The sequence below is a fragment of the Triticum aestivum genome, chromosome 3B (genome assembly GCF_018294505.1).
Source record: "Triticum aestivum cultivar Chinese Spring chromosome 3B, IWGSC CS RefSeq v2.1, whole genome shotgun sequence".
NCBI lineage: Eukaryota > Viridiplantae > Streptophyta > Magnoliopsida > Poales > Poaceae > Triticum > Triticum aestivum.
In genome coordinates, this window is record NC_057801.1 from 101,369,871 (window position 1) to 101,384,847 (window position 14,977).

At 45.8% G+C, this 14,977-nt stretch overlaps 1 pseudogene; it reads left to right on the plus strand.

Annotated features, from left to right (window-relative positions):
- Positions 1–7,501: 7,501 nt before the first annotated feature.
- LOC123068864 (pyruvate decarboxylase 1-like) overlaps positions 7,502–14,977 on the plus strand; it is a 34,919-nt pseudogene continuing 27,443 nt past the window's right edge.

A 14,977-nucleotide genomic window follows, 5' to 3' on the forward strand; every position in this document is an offset into this window, starting at 1 on the left:
GGATAGTGATCTTCATTTTCCTTGATTTACTCCCAGTTAACCCATCTCTTGTCACACACTATGGGCTTCTTGTCAAGAAAAATTGTTTCATAGAAGTCTTGATGTTCCTTAGTATGAAACCTATAGTCAACAACAGTTCTTCTCCTGATAGCATATGGATCAGACTGTCTCCACTATCTCAGTCCTGCATCCTTTCTAATTTTCATGTTCTCTGCAACTGGATGAGCATCATTGTGATCAGGGATCTTGGGTTTCAGCTTCCTCAAAACAAGTGAATCATCATCATCTTCTTCTTCTGCTGCTGCTTCACGCACTGGGGCCTTGTTCTTCTCCTCAGCCGGTATACTTCTAGTGTTCCTCTTGGGTGTAGTATTTTGAGCTGCAAGCTTTGGGAGCAGACTTGGGCTTTGATGGAGCAGCCCCTGACTTTATAGCATCTCCCATGAGCTTTTGAGCTTTAGGTGCTGGGGCAACATCCTCTTCCTCTTTAGCATCATCTCTCCTCATTAAGGGAGTCCCAATAACTCTGGCAATGCTCTTCTTGACCCTTTCTTTCCTCTTCTTGCCATCTCTAGTTTCCTTGGGTTCAAGAGTGAACTCCATTGTTGACTTAGAAGCATCTGCAGTTGAGGCTCTGGCTTTTGACATTTGCACTCTTCTTGTTGGAGCCTTTGTTCTCATTCCAGGCTTTGTTGCAGCAGTTGTGGCATACACCTTTTTCAGCAGTTTCTTCTTTGAAGTGGCCTCATCCTCAATAGCCACATAATCTTCATCCTTTGATCCAGATGTTCTCTTCTTCCTTGTCCGGGTGGCTGCCTTTGGCAAGTTGCTGGGAGTGCTCCTACTGCCCTCATCTGAGGTACTGGAGGGACTAGTGCCCTCACTTAACTATCCTGGCTGCTCAGATCTGTTTTGGCTATCACTTTGATCAGACATTTCTGCAAACTAACTAACATGTGACCCTGTGAACATATGTAGATGAGGTAGAGTAGATGAGCATCACAAAGTACAGAGTTTTTGCAAAACAAATGATTTAAAACTTAGTTTTAGTTCTCTACAGAAAGCATTTCGGAGCTGCCGATTTGTAAACTCGGTGATACCGAAGCAGCTTTTGGAACCTAAACTAGTGAACTCGGTCAGACCGAGTCACAGTTCGGTGGCACCGAGACTGCTAGGGTTTCACAAAGAATCAAACTCGATCACACCGATTTGCAATTTTCGGTCAGACCGAAAACGCATGTGCAATGGCCTAAGCCAAATCGGTGAGACCGATTTCTACAACTCGGTCGGTCTGAGATGAGTTCGGCGGAGACCTAACCCTAAATTTTTGAATCACATCAAATCTATGGGATGTTTTAGCTGGACAGGATGATTTCACATGAGGCAAGAATCATGGCAACACAACGTGCTAAGAGTTGGAGTGATTGAATAGCACAAAGTTCAAGTTCATACCCTAGTTTCGGCGATGAACTTGCTACGGCGGCAACAGTGGGGAAGATTGCCGTTGACGGCAGCGGAGACGAGTGGTGGGAGGTCGCTCGCTACGAGAGGATGATCCAGAGACCTGAGGAGGCAGAGCAGGTCACGCGCGGGTGAAAGGGTTTCGGAAATTTTTCCAAAATTTGACCCGTCGGTATATATAACCTGACCTTGTCGGTGTGACCGAGTGGACCAACTCGGTGGCACCGAGATGCAAAACTGCGAGCAGTTACTGCAACTCGGTGTGACTAAAAGGTTCTAATCGGTTGCACCGAGATTGAAAACCTAGATCAACTTAGTGATCTCGGTATGACCGAAATGGATTTCTCGGTCAGACCGAAATGCACAAAGAGGTTTTGGAAGTTTAAGACTATGACGAATCAGGGACTCCGAGTTCTCCTCACACAGAGTGGTTCGAATCTGACTTGATCAAACTTTGTGATGTAGAATGAATGGTGTTTGAGATGAGAAAAGCATAGATAGCTAGAGAAGGTTCTTAGGCATTCTTGTCAATCCATTTGGCAAAAGAGAAAAAGCCAAACAGTCAAAGCAACAAATGGATGTCCTTGAATGAGTAAAATATGCAACCAACATGCTCACACAATAAAATGGCAAATGAAATATGTGGCAAAGCATGCACAACCAATTCTAGCATCTATCAAGCAATTGGCGATGACTAGGTCATCTATATATGAGTATATTGACTTAGGAGTCAAATGAGAACACTTGATCATATGTCATACTCATCGTTTAAGCACAAGTGGGGTTACCACTTTTACATCAAGCATTGTTGTGTTCACACCATTAGAGTTGCTTTGGCTCAATTCTTTAGAGTAAAGCTCCCCCTAGATGTGAGATCCCCCCAAAGAGGGATGAACTAACCTTGGGTTTTGTCGATGATGACTTCATGTAGGCATTGAAGATGTGGATGCTCAATGTTGATGTAGATCATTCAGAGTAATCCTTTGGAGTGAGTTGCACTTTCAATACCTACACGGGTTAGTCCCACAAGGAACAAACAAGGATATCCATAGACATAGAGTGATGCACACACACAAGATGATGTCCATGAAAGCATTAGGTTACCTTGTCCCTTGTCTTACCAACAAGAGGGTTTGTGACTCCTTGAACTAGTGCAAGATGTGGAAGTTGATTGCACTTGTCCTTGCCAAAATGATATGAGTGAAGTATGTTGGCGGAGTCACCCTCAAGAACTCTCTAGTTCTTCTTATTTGGGATCCACATCATCTTGATGGGAATCCTTGGAGTTATACTCATACTTGATGAAGTAGAACTTGATGTAGTCTTGGGAACCCACTTGACCAAGGCCTTAGGAGCTTCTTCAAATGCATCAATCTCCTCTTGAAGCTTGTCCTTGCCTTTTTGCTTATGTTCTTGTGGTGGAAGATCATCTTGAGCTTGTGTTCCTTTGAAAGAAGTAGGATCATACTTCTCTTGTTGAGTAACAAACTTCGTCTTGGGGTATTGATCTTCTTCCTACTCAACTCCATTGGCATTGAATTTTTGTTCAAAACCAACACCTTGATTCTCCCGGTGCCTTCCTTGTTTGCGTACAATTTCGTCGAATTGCTTACTTCCGGCAAGGCTCTTGTAAACACCTTTCTCTATAATTCCCTTCATTAAGCTATTTTCTTGATCAAGTGTAACTTGGCTAAGAGAATCGTTAGTGGAATCAAGAGAACTACTAGAAGCAACAACATTGGATTTAGCATGATTATTGTTACTACTAGGGGAAGAATCTTTCTTATTCTTGTTACTAGACTTGACTTGAGGCATGTAAGTAGATAAGAGTAAACGCTTGGCAATGTAAGAAGAACCTTTCTTGCAAAGATTATCATTGATTGCCTTTAAAAACTCAGGCTCTTGCTCAAGGTTGAGCTTTTCAAAGCGTAACTTCTCATGAGTCTTTAAAATTTCTTGATGATATTCCAAGATAGTTTCATACACTAACTTAAGAGTGTTTAGTTCTTTAGTTAGGCACTCAATCTTCTCGTTACCATTGTCATTCGTTTTATCTTGATTAGCATGATTAAATGACGTTCCATCATAGCATTCAACACTAGAGTTGTCAACAAGTAAATCATCATCACCTAACAAGTCATCTTCATCACTATTGAAATCAACATACTCGGGGTGTGATACCTTTGGGCCTTTAGCCATGAAGCATCTTCCAATTCCTTCATTTGGTGAGTCAAATATGTCGTAGGAGTTGGTTGACACAAGTGCTAGACCGGAACACCTTCATCTTGGGTATATTCGGAGTCAAAGTGATAGCTTCTCTCGGAGTGATTGTCAGAGTCGGAGCCGGATACCCATTCACCAACATGAGCTTGATATCTTCATTTTGTGTAGCTCTTTGATGACTTGTCCTTCATTTCCGAATCCCAGCTTCTCCGAGATGTTCTTCGTTCATAACGATCATCTCTACTCCTTCTTTCTCTTGATGGTGAGTCTTCTCTTCTACTTCTTATTTTTGGAGAATCTTCTCTTCTTTTGTAGGGAGCCGTACACTCATTGGAATAGTGTTCGGGTCTTCCACAATTGTAGCAATTACGCTCACGACTAGAAGATCTTTTGTCATTGTAGGACCTTGACTTGGAATTTCTTTCCTTGCTTCTACTCTTGTAGAACTTGTTGAAGTTCTTCACCATTAGGCTCAATTCTTTATTGAAGGTTTGTTTCTCACTTGATGATGTGGGAGCTTCACATGAGGCTTTGTAAGCACTACTTGACTTGTTGTGGAGCTCTTCCTTATCCTTGAGTGACATCTCATGGGCAACAATTCTTCCAATGACTTCCGTTGGCTTGAGATCTTTGTAATTGGGCATCATTTGGATCAATGTGCACACGATATCATATTTTCCATCCAAGGCTCTTAGGATCTTCTTGATGATGAATTTGTCGGTCATCTATTCACTTCCTAAGCCAGCAATCTCATTTGTGATGAGAGCAAGCCTAGAGTACATTTCAGCGACACCTTCACCATCCTTCATTTTGAACTTGTCAAGTTGACTTTGAAGTACATCCAATTTGGATTCCTTGACGGAGTCGGTACCTTTGTGCATGTCAATCAAAGTATCCCAAATTTCCTTTGCATTCTCAAGACGTCTGATTTTGTTGAATTCTTCGGGGCACAATCCATTGAAGAAGATATCACAAACTTGAGCATTGTATTGCAACATCTTCAACTCTTCCGCAGTAGCTTCACGGTTCGGTTCTCTCCCATCAAAGAATTCACCTTGCAAGCCAATACACACAATAGCCCAAACGGCGGGGTTATGTCCAAGAATAAGCATTTTCATCTTATGCTTCCAACTAGCAAAATTAGTACCATCAAAGTAAGGACCTCTACGGTGGTAATTTCCCTTGCTAGACACCATACTCTCCTAGGTTGTGAAACCAAGGCTATGACTACCAAAAGCTATGGAAATCAAAGCAAATGCAGACCAAAGCTCTGATACCACTTGTAGGATCGAAAGTATGTCTAGAGGGGGGGGATTAGACTACTTGACCAAATAAAGATCTAGCATTTTCCCAATTTTAGTTCTTGGCAGATTTTAGCAACTTCGCACAAGTCAAGCAATCAACCTACACATGCAATTCTAAGTGTATAGCAACTGAATGTAAAACAATTGCATATGAAGGTAAAAGGGGGGAGTTTGAGGAGGCAAACGAATTGGAGACACGGATGTTTTTGTCGTGGTTCCGATAGGTGGTGCTATCGTACATCCATGTTGATGGAGACTTCAACCCACGAAGGGTAACGGCTGCGTGAGTCCACGGAGGGCTCCACCCACAAAGGGTCCACGGAGAAGCAACCTTGTCTATCCCACCACGGCCGTCGCCCACGAAGGACTTGCCTCACTAGGGTAGATCTTCACGAAGTAGGCAATCTCCTTGCCCTTACAAACTCCTTGGTTCAACTCCACAATCTTGACGGAGGCTCCCAAGTGACACCAAGCCAATCTAGGAGACACCACTCTCCAAGAAGTAACAAATGGTGCGTTGATGATGAACTCCTTGCTCTTGTGCTTCAAATGATAGTCTCCCCAACACTCAACTCTCTCTCACAGGATTTGGATTTGGTGGAAAGAAGATTTGAGTGGAAAGCAACTTGGGGAAGGCTAGAGATCAAGATTTATGTGGTAGGAATGGTATATCTTGATCTCAACACAAGTGTAGGTGGTTCTCTCTCAAAAAATGTATATTGGAAGTGTAGGCATGTTCTGATGGCTCTCTCCATGAATGAAGAGTGGGTGGAGGGGTATATATAGCCTCCACACAAAATCTAACTGTTACACACAACTTACCAAACTCGGTGGGACCAAATCGTGAAGCTCGGTCAGACCGATTCAGTTCATAATGTGACCGTTAGGAATTTTGGTGGGACCGACATGTCAACTCGGTGGGACCAATTTCATTAGGGTTAGGGCATAACATAATCTTGGTGAGACTGATTACTCAAACTCGGTGAGACCGATTTTGGTAATAAGGTAACCAGAAAGTTAGTCAGGCAAACTCGGTGGGACCGCTTCACTCATCTCGGTTGGACCGAAACGTTATGAAAGGGAAACAGAGAGTTTGCATTGCAAGCTCATCTCGGTGAGACTGAGATCCCTATCGGTGAGACCGAAGAGACTAGGGTTTGTGGCAGTGGCTATGTCAAGTGAACTCGGTGGCTTCGGATAGAAAGTTTCAGTGGGGCCGAGTTTGACTTTTGGTTTGGGACATATATCGATGTGAGAAAGTAGTTGAGGGTTTTGGAGCATATCACTAAGCAGTTCAAGCAAGAAACTCATTAAGCAACACCTCATCCCCTCTTGATAGTATTGGCTTTTCCTATGGACTCAATGCGATCTTGGATCACTAAAATGGAAAATGTAGAGTCTTGTGCTTTGAGCTTGAGCCAATCCTTTTGTCCTTACCATTTTGAGGGGTCCACATTTCTCATCCATGCCATGCCAAACATTGAGCTTTCCTAAAATATTTATCTTGAAATAGCATTAGCTCAATGAGTTATATGCTGTTAGGAATTACCAAAACCACCCAGGAATAGTTGCACTTTCACTTACATGATTCAGACAGACTTAAGCATCGCTACGGTGAGAAAGTATCATCGTAGTCAACTCCTTGAACTTGTCGAAAACCTTTCGCAACAAGTCAAGCTTTGTAGATAGTAACATTACCATCAGCGTCAGTCTTCTTCTTGAAGATCCATTTATTTTCTATGGCTTGCCGATCATCGGCCAAATCAACCAAAGTCCACATTTTGTTCTCATACATGGATCCCATCTCAGATTTCATGGCCTCAAGCCATTTCGTAGAATCTGGGCTCATCATCGCTTTCTCATAGTTCGTAGGTTCACCATGATCTAGTAACATGACTTTCAGAACAGTATTAACGTACTACTCTGGTGCGGATCGCACTCTGGAAGACCTACGAGGTTCGATAGTAACTTGATCTGAAATTTCATGGTGTACAGGTGTTAAGCATGACATGTAACCAAAAAAATGACATGGCAAAACAATTAAAAAGGAGAGAGCTCTTTCTTACCCAAATGGTGTGCACCTATGAAAAAACATTAAAATAAAGAGAGCTGACTAATGCATAATAAAATCTAGTTGATAAATAATTGAATGAAGGAAGCTTAACTACAATAAATTAAGAACATGTGCATTTTTTTTTGCGGGAAAGGAACTTTTCATTGATCAACTATGATGATTACATTCAGATTCGACAATACTAGCTATCTCCCTAAAGGAATTCCGGAGCCAGCATGCCGTGCGTTGTTGCGAGCGACTCATACAAATGCATTGAGTACTTTAGTTGCTAAGCTTTTTAATATGTTGAGCATCTTATTTAAGCAACTGTGCACCGGGAGAGGCTTAATTCAGTAATTCATGTAGGCCGTTGAGAAATCGATGAAAGTTGGGCCTTTGGTCTTTTCTCGACGAAAAAAATGGAGCCACGCGCCACTTGTTCCTCCTCCCTATGCCGCGTGCCCCTGCCCGGCGACGTGTCGCCGATAAGCTTCCAACTGTCCGACGCCTACATCAGCAGCGCCAAGCGACCACCGCGGCCAAGAAGAGCCTCCGCGCCAACCTCCACCGAGCCACGCTCCCTACTCTCGCCATGGACATCGGCTCGGTGCCTTCCCAGGACGACGACGCGGCGGCCGCCACGCCGCGGGAGGCCACGCTGGGGCGCCACCTCGCGCGGCGCCTGGCCGAGGTGGGCGCGCGCGACGTCTTCGCAGTGCCGGGGGACTTCAACCTCACGCTCCTCGACGAGCTCGAGTCCGAGCTGCCGTCCGGCGGCGGGGTGCGGCTCGTCGGGTGCTGCAACGAGCTCAACGCCGCCTACGCCGCCGACGGCTACGCCCGAGCGCGCGCCGGCGGGGTCGGCGCCTGCGTGGTCACCTTCACCGTCGGAGCGCTCAGCGCCATCAACGCCGTCGCCGGCGCCTTCAGCGAGAACCTCCCCGTCGTCTGCATCTCCGGGGGGCCCAACAGCAACGACTACGGCAGCAACCGGATCCTGCACCACACCATCGGCCTCCCCGATTTCTCGCAGGAGCTCCGCTGCTTCCAGAACGTCACCTGCTACCAGGTACATGCCTGTGCTCACTGTACGCGCGCAGCAGTGCAGAGTGTCCGCAGCATAGAGAAAGTTTTCAGACATATTTCTGCCCGAGAGAAACCTTGATCTGCGTGGATTGGTAGAGGGATGAGAGGTTTTAGGCGATTTCACAGATGTCAGTTTTATTCCCATTTCCTATCTTAATTTCATAAGTACGAATGTGACTTTGTTAGGGATTTTGGCACTGCTTAGATTTTAGGAGAAAGTTTGGTCGGCGGTCTGAATCTGTGGAGAGTAATTCGTAATTCCCTTTGTGAGTTGTGACATGTCACTTCATGTCCGGTAGTTTGGGGTTTAGTTGGAATTGTCACTTTGTCAGGAATGTGCGTGCCTAAGAATGGCCCTGCTGCAGTTTTAGCATTTTCAGCCTAAACAGGTTATTCCATTGTTAAGTGAATCAGTCCAACAGTATTAGGCCGCGGTTGGATTGAGTGTAATTTAATACGGTTATATCAATTTTACAAGTATACCTTACCGGATTAGAGTGATTTCCGTCCGGAAACGATACAGACGTGCAGGGGCGTGTAAGTTTCATGGGTGTATCTGAAAGAAACACGATAATCCAAGAGCGGCCTTATTGTGCAACTGTGATCTTTCATTATCTTTCATGACATAATTCACCGCGATGCTAAAATCTGTAGAGCCTGATAGTGATAGGATTGTATGTCAGGCCTTTTGGGGCATGCAATTAGGATTCACAATTTGATCTGTACTTTAATTATGAAAAATATCTCCTTCTGAGGTAAAAATAAAATTGTGTTCTCTGAATATGTGCACGTATACATCCCTTAATGTGGGCATAACCGGGTTATTTGCACAAAATTAAAATTAGGCTTTCTGACATCAATATACAGTAACTGTTATGATTATTTTTTGCAAAGAAGGGGGAAAAGGAACATACCTGAATGAGCACTGTCATGTTTTCGTTTTTTGCTACGATATGACCCCTTTTTATATATTGCAGGCAGTGGTGAACAACTTGGAGGATGCACATGAACAGATTGACACAGCCATCTCCACTGCATTGAAGGAGAGCAAACCTGTTTACATCAGCATCAGCTGCGACCTCCCTTCGATCCCTCATCCTACCTTCAGCAACCATCCTGTCCCTTTCTTTCTCTCCCCAAGGTAAGTCGGCATGCTCCCTCTACATGCATAAGAATGATGGCAATACGATTGGTTTTACTAATGTGGATGATTATTTTTTTTGAAAGGAGTGTGCATGATTTTTGTATATATATACTAATGTGGGTGATTTTTTCATTTGTTAGACTTTCAAACCAGATGAGCCTGGAAGCAGCAGTGGAAGCCGCTGTGGCTTTCTTGAACAAATCGGTCAAGCCGGTCCTCGTTGGCGGAGCCAAGATGAGGGTGGCCAAAGCACGCAAAGCCTTCGTAGAGCTGGCTGATGCATGCGGTTATCCGGTCGCGGTGATGCCTTCTGCCAAGGGGTTTTGTAGAAATTGTAGGATGGGTAATATTTGTTGGGGAAACGCTTGTACTCGGTGCGCCGGCCGAAACTTCGGCCGCTCGCTCGCACAGCCGCACCTTTTTCCTTTTTTCCCCTTTCTCCACACTGGCCCTACGCACCGTCTCCCTCTGTGCCTTATCTTCTTCCAGTGAGCTCCACCACTCATTTTACCCCCTCCGTGCCTTATCTTCTTCCTCCTAGTGAGCTCCACCACTCATTTACCCCATCTCCACGAACACATCCTCCTGTACTCATGTAATCCCCTTCCCCCGCTAATCACCAAGGCAACAAAATCGGGCGCTCTGGTGGCTATAAATCGCACCAGTCTGAAGGGAGGGCCACGAGGGTACTGCTACGGGAGTCAGGGGCGAGTGACGACCGTGGGGATGGTAGAGACGGTGGCTAGCGAGCTGCCATGATTTTTTTGCTGGAACCATTTCTGTTTTTTTGCTGGAACCAGCTTTCGATTTTGCTGTAAACTGAGGGACAGTAGTGCCTCCGCCCCTGATATTTTGCTACATCAAAATTTTGGCTGGAAGCACCTTTTGATTTTTGCTGGAACCAACCTTTGATTTTGCTACATATGCAGGATTTTTTGCTACATCAAAATTTTTGGCTTGAAGCACTTTTGATTTTTGCTGGAACCAACATTTGATTTTGCTGCATAGACAGGATTTTTGGTACATCAAATTATTGGCTGGAAGCACTTTTGATTTTTGCTGGAACTAGCATTTGATTTTGCTGCATAGGCTAGGAATAGTGCTGGGGCGATGATAGACGGCGGCTGCCATGTGTTTTGTTGTGACCAAGAATCATTTTTGCTACAACCAGCTGAAGCAGAGCTGGAACCGGCTAGATTTTTTGTTTGCAGGCATCGGCGGCAGTGCATTTTTTTGCTGGAACCGTGATAATTTTTTGCTGGAACAGTTTTTGGTTTTTGCTACCGTCAGGGATATCCCCTTTTCCTATTCGTTGAGCTTTTTATGCTGAAATACGGTGGTGGAAGGCGACGTCGGCGGCGAGTAGAGACAGCGGGGGCGGGAGGTGCTGCAACCACGATGCCAGTTCTTGGAACAAGCCGATGAAGAGATGCAAACAGCCAAATCTTGAATCTTTCTAGGTAGCCCTGCAATCCCCACGGCGCGCGGCGAGATGCGGCAACCCGGCAGTGCGGCGGCGCGCGCGACGGTGCTGCAACGGGAGGACGAGGAGATGAGGCGGGGCTGTCGCCCGGGCGGGGGCGGCGCTCTTTTTCCTCTTCTTTTTTTCTGTGCGGGAGGTTGGCGAAGGGAACGATAGGGGACAGATCTGACGGCTGCGCATGTGTAGATCGGACGCTCGCGGTGCGACCGGCCGAAACTTTCGGCCGGCGCACCGGCGCCCAGTACCGCCCTATTTGTTGTGTTGTATTAATCTGACCCTGGTAGGGGTATATATAGAGTACATGAGGGATAGAGACTTGGAGTGCAAGGTAAGTAATACATTGTTTAAACCTATTCGATCTCTATCTCCTTATCTCTATCTTTAAACCCAATATGTATTCTAAGTTTCTAACATTCTCCCTCAGTCATAGCGGGAGTGAAGCGGACGATTACGACTGAATTTGAAGTCTTGCTCTTTTGTCGTCTTCTCCGCTGGGCCATCATCAACTACGTCTTTGATGGGTCGACAGTTAAGGCGGTGACTGCGTCCCCTTTTGGTGCCTTTCTGCCTTCTCCTCTATTCCCTTCCGCAGTCACAGCGGGAGTGTCGTGGACGCAAGTGACGAGACGGACGCTGTTTGACTGGAGTTGTTGCCGATGAGTTGTTGTAGACGTAGCCATTAATGTCGAGGTAGCCGATCATGATGATGTAGCCGTGGTCGAGGTAGTCATGATCGATGGTGTGGTCGTCGTGGATGATGAAGCCGCACAAAGCCGGAGGCACAAAAAAATGCGTTATGACGGAGCTGCAGACGTAGACGATGCACCTTGCGGATGTCAGAGGGTGCCGTCGGTGATGAGTCCATCGATTTTGCCAAGACCGGAGGAAGCCCATCGAGCACACATCGGTTTTGCCAGAACCGTGTGGCCGTGTAGGGTCGTCACTGTAGTGATGCCGTGTCGATGCAGTCGTGCCGTCGTGGATGACTCGAAAGATGCTGTCGTCGTGACGCGGTCATTGCCGTCGTCGAGGTCGCGCCTTGCAGAAAAGTCTGTCAGGGACGCTAGGTGTCCATCTTGTGGACGAGGCGGCGGCGACGATGTGTTGACGATGATCTGGTGAAGACCATGTTGATGGCACTACAACAAAATAGGCATGTAGAGGCGCTCAATGTAGGTGCTAGAGGCGCAATGTACCATCTCTAGCGGATTTTAGAGTCGCTCATTAAAGCGTCCTTGAAGCGTCTCCCTACGCACCATCTCAAATACCATTGAGACGCACAGGGTGCATGTCTACATGAAAATGAGACGTTTTAAGAGCGTCCTTACAAAGCGTATCTACAAGGATGAGGCATTTTAACAGCGTCCTCATGCCCTTAGAGACGCATTGCTAAATTCATGCTAGATGCAACTGCATATGTTCTCTTTCGTTGCATTATTTCTTAATTAAGTTGCACTTAATAAAATTACTTTCTTATAATATTAAACAGTCTAACTCCCATTTACATACCAGAAAATATTCAGAAATTGTATGGCATAGCGCAAAATAATAGCATTGTATTAATGAGAGCAGTAGTATTTTACAACTCAAATGTACACATCATCAATAAAAAAATTACGTGTCACAAACTAGTTGAAATATATCTACTCCCTCCGTTTCTAAAGATAAGTCTTTTTACGACTACATACGGATGTATATAGATGTACTTTAGAGTGTAGATTCACTAATTTAGCTCCGTATGTAGTTCATATCGAAATCTCTAAAAAGACTTATATTTAGGAACGGAGGGAGTATATGATTTCTAGTTTCTACATGCTGATAGTGGAACAACAGCTCCTTGCTTTCTCTACTTCTGTAGTTTATCCTTGTGGTGGCTACCTTTAGAATCCGCACGTACAAGTTTTCTGCAAAGAAAGCAAAATGAGATTTTTTAAAAAATCATTAGAACTTCTACCAGTGAGTTCTCCTTTGCTGAACATACAACCATAATATTAGAGAATGGTATCTATGTACCACATCGAGTAAACATGCCCTCCAGAAGTTCAATCTAGTCTGGTTGATGTCATGTTACCAAATGAAGTATAGATAGGTATAATGTAAAAGGAAGAAACATCATGTTGTTGTTGATGGATATACCATACAAAAAATATGTAAAGAAATAACATCAGGTTAACATACGGGGACTGAACACTCATGGTTGTTGACACTAATAATCTCCAAGCCTTAATACTATCTCTACATAAGAGTATAAGACGACATTTACCATAAAAAAATTGAATTCTCATGTTAGTTCACATTAATAATCTTCAGTCTAACACAAAAGCGAGCAAGACGCCATTTTGCTGCTTCAAACATAGTGCAATGCATCTGATCCAGATGTTTCACATAATCACATATGATTAGATTTTACCAAAAATGATAATATATCCATTCACGGTGCTCTTTATTAGACAGCATCAGAAAAGTTTCTGCAGATGAGAAACCACACGTATGAGTTGATCTCTCCCTCTTATAGTACAAGGCATGTTTATTCAAAAAAATATTAGAACGTGGGCACAAAGTTCTTATTATCAGTTATGGGGGAAAATGTAGGTGATTTGATAGTTCATACACGAGCATTATTAACTGCATGAAAAAGAAAAATTCGTTAAGAACACTGACCATCTTAATCTATCAGGACATTATCACAGGCTTTTTATCAAGGACCAACGTCACTACCAGAATTTACGTAGTTGCCGACGGCCACATCTATGCCGACGGCCCCCGTAGGCATAGATTGATATATCCCGACGGCCTAGGGTAGGCCGTAGGCATAGAAAAGCCGTCGGCATATGTTGATCTACGCCGACGGGGGCCGTCGGCATACTAGTGCCGTCGGGACCTCTGGAGGTACGCCTACGGGGGCCGTCGGCATAGATGATGCCGTCGGCTTAGATGAGGCCCGCCTACCCGGTCAGAGGCGACCGTTTGACGGTGTAGGAACTATGCCGACGGGGCTAACGGCGGCCGTCGGCATTGAAATCAAACAGGAAAAAGAGAAAAAAAAATGAGACAAAAACTATGCCTACGGCTTAGCCGTAGGCATAGGGCTACCACGTGGAGCCTATGCCTACGGCTAGGCCGTCGGCATAGCTGGCATAGATATATTGACATCCCCGAACCTGGAAGCCTCCACGTCATCGATCTACGTGCATCGCCACGTCATCGATCCACAACCGTGTGCACAGCTATGCCTACGGCCATACCATAGGCATACCTGTATTTTTTTAGTTTACCGTGGCAGAGATATGCCGACGGCATAGCCGTCGGCGTAGGCCTGGCGCATGCCCTCTGCCACGTCATCAATCTGCGTGCATCGCCACGTCATCGATCCATGACCGTGTGCACAACTATGCCTACGGCCTTACCGTAGGCATACCTCAGATCTGTGTGTGCAGCTATGCCTACAGCCTTACCGTAGGCATACCTGTATTTTTTTAGTATTTTTTTTACAATACAAATGTGCCTTGTCTAAACAGAAATCATACCCGAATGGTATATCGATTGCCCCCCTCATGGACGTCGCTGCCGCCATGTCACGGAGGGGGGAACTGGTCGACATCGGAGCGAATCTGGTTAGAGGGTGGCCTTCGGGGCGTAGCTATGCCACCGAAACATCGCATGGCTCCTGATGCATGTGTGAAAGTTTTGTGGCATGCGTAGACACCCGTCTTGGGGCTCCGTGGTGTGCCCCCCCCCCTCCACGGAAGGCAGCGCCGTCGTCATTTGGAGTGGGAATCGTGCGGGTCCGGTAGAACCGGAGGGAATCTAATGGTGGGTTATGTCCAGAACGTGTTCGGGGATGTTGCGATGGGCAGACCTGTCGCAACCAGGTGCAAAAGACCACTGGTCAAAGCCCGTCCGGCAAAAGTCAAAGGGCTAGATCTCCTGGTCAACTGGGATTCGGGGTGGCCTTCGGGGCGTGGCTATGCCACCGAAACATCTCACGGCTCCTGATACATGCGTGCAAGTGTTGTGGCATGTGTAGACACCCGTCTTGGGGCTCCGTGGTGTGGCCCCCCTCCACGGACGGCAACACCGCCGTCACTTGGAGGGGGGGGGAATCGTGCGGGTGCGGTAGAACCGGAGGGAATCTAGTGGTGGGTTGTGTCCAGACCGTGTTCGGGGATGTTGCTGTGGGCAGACCTGTCGCAACCAGGTGGAAGAGACCACTGTCAAAGCCC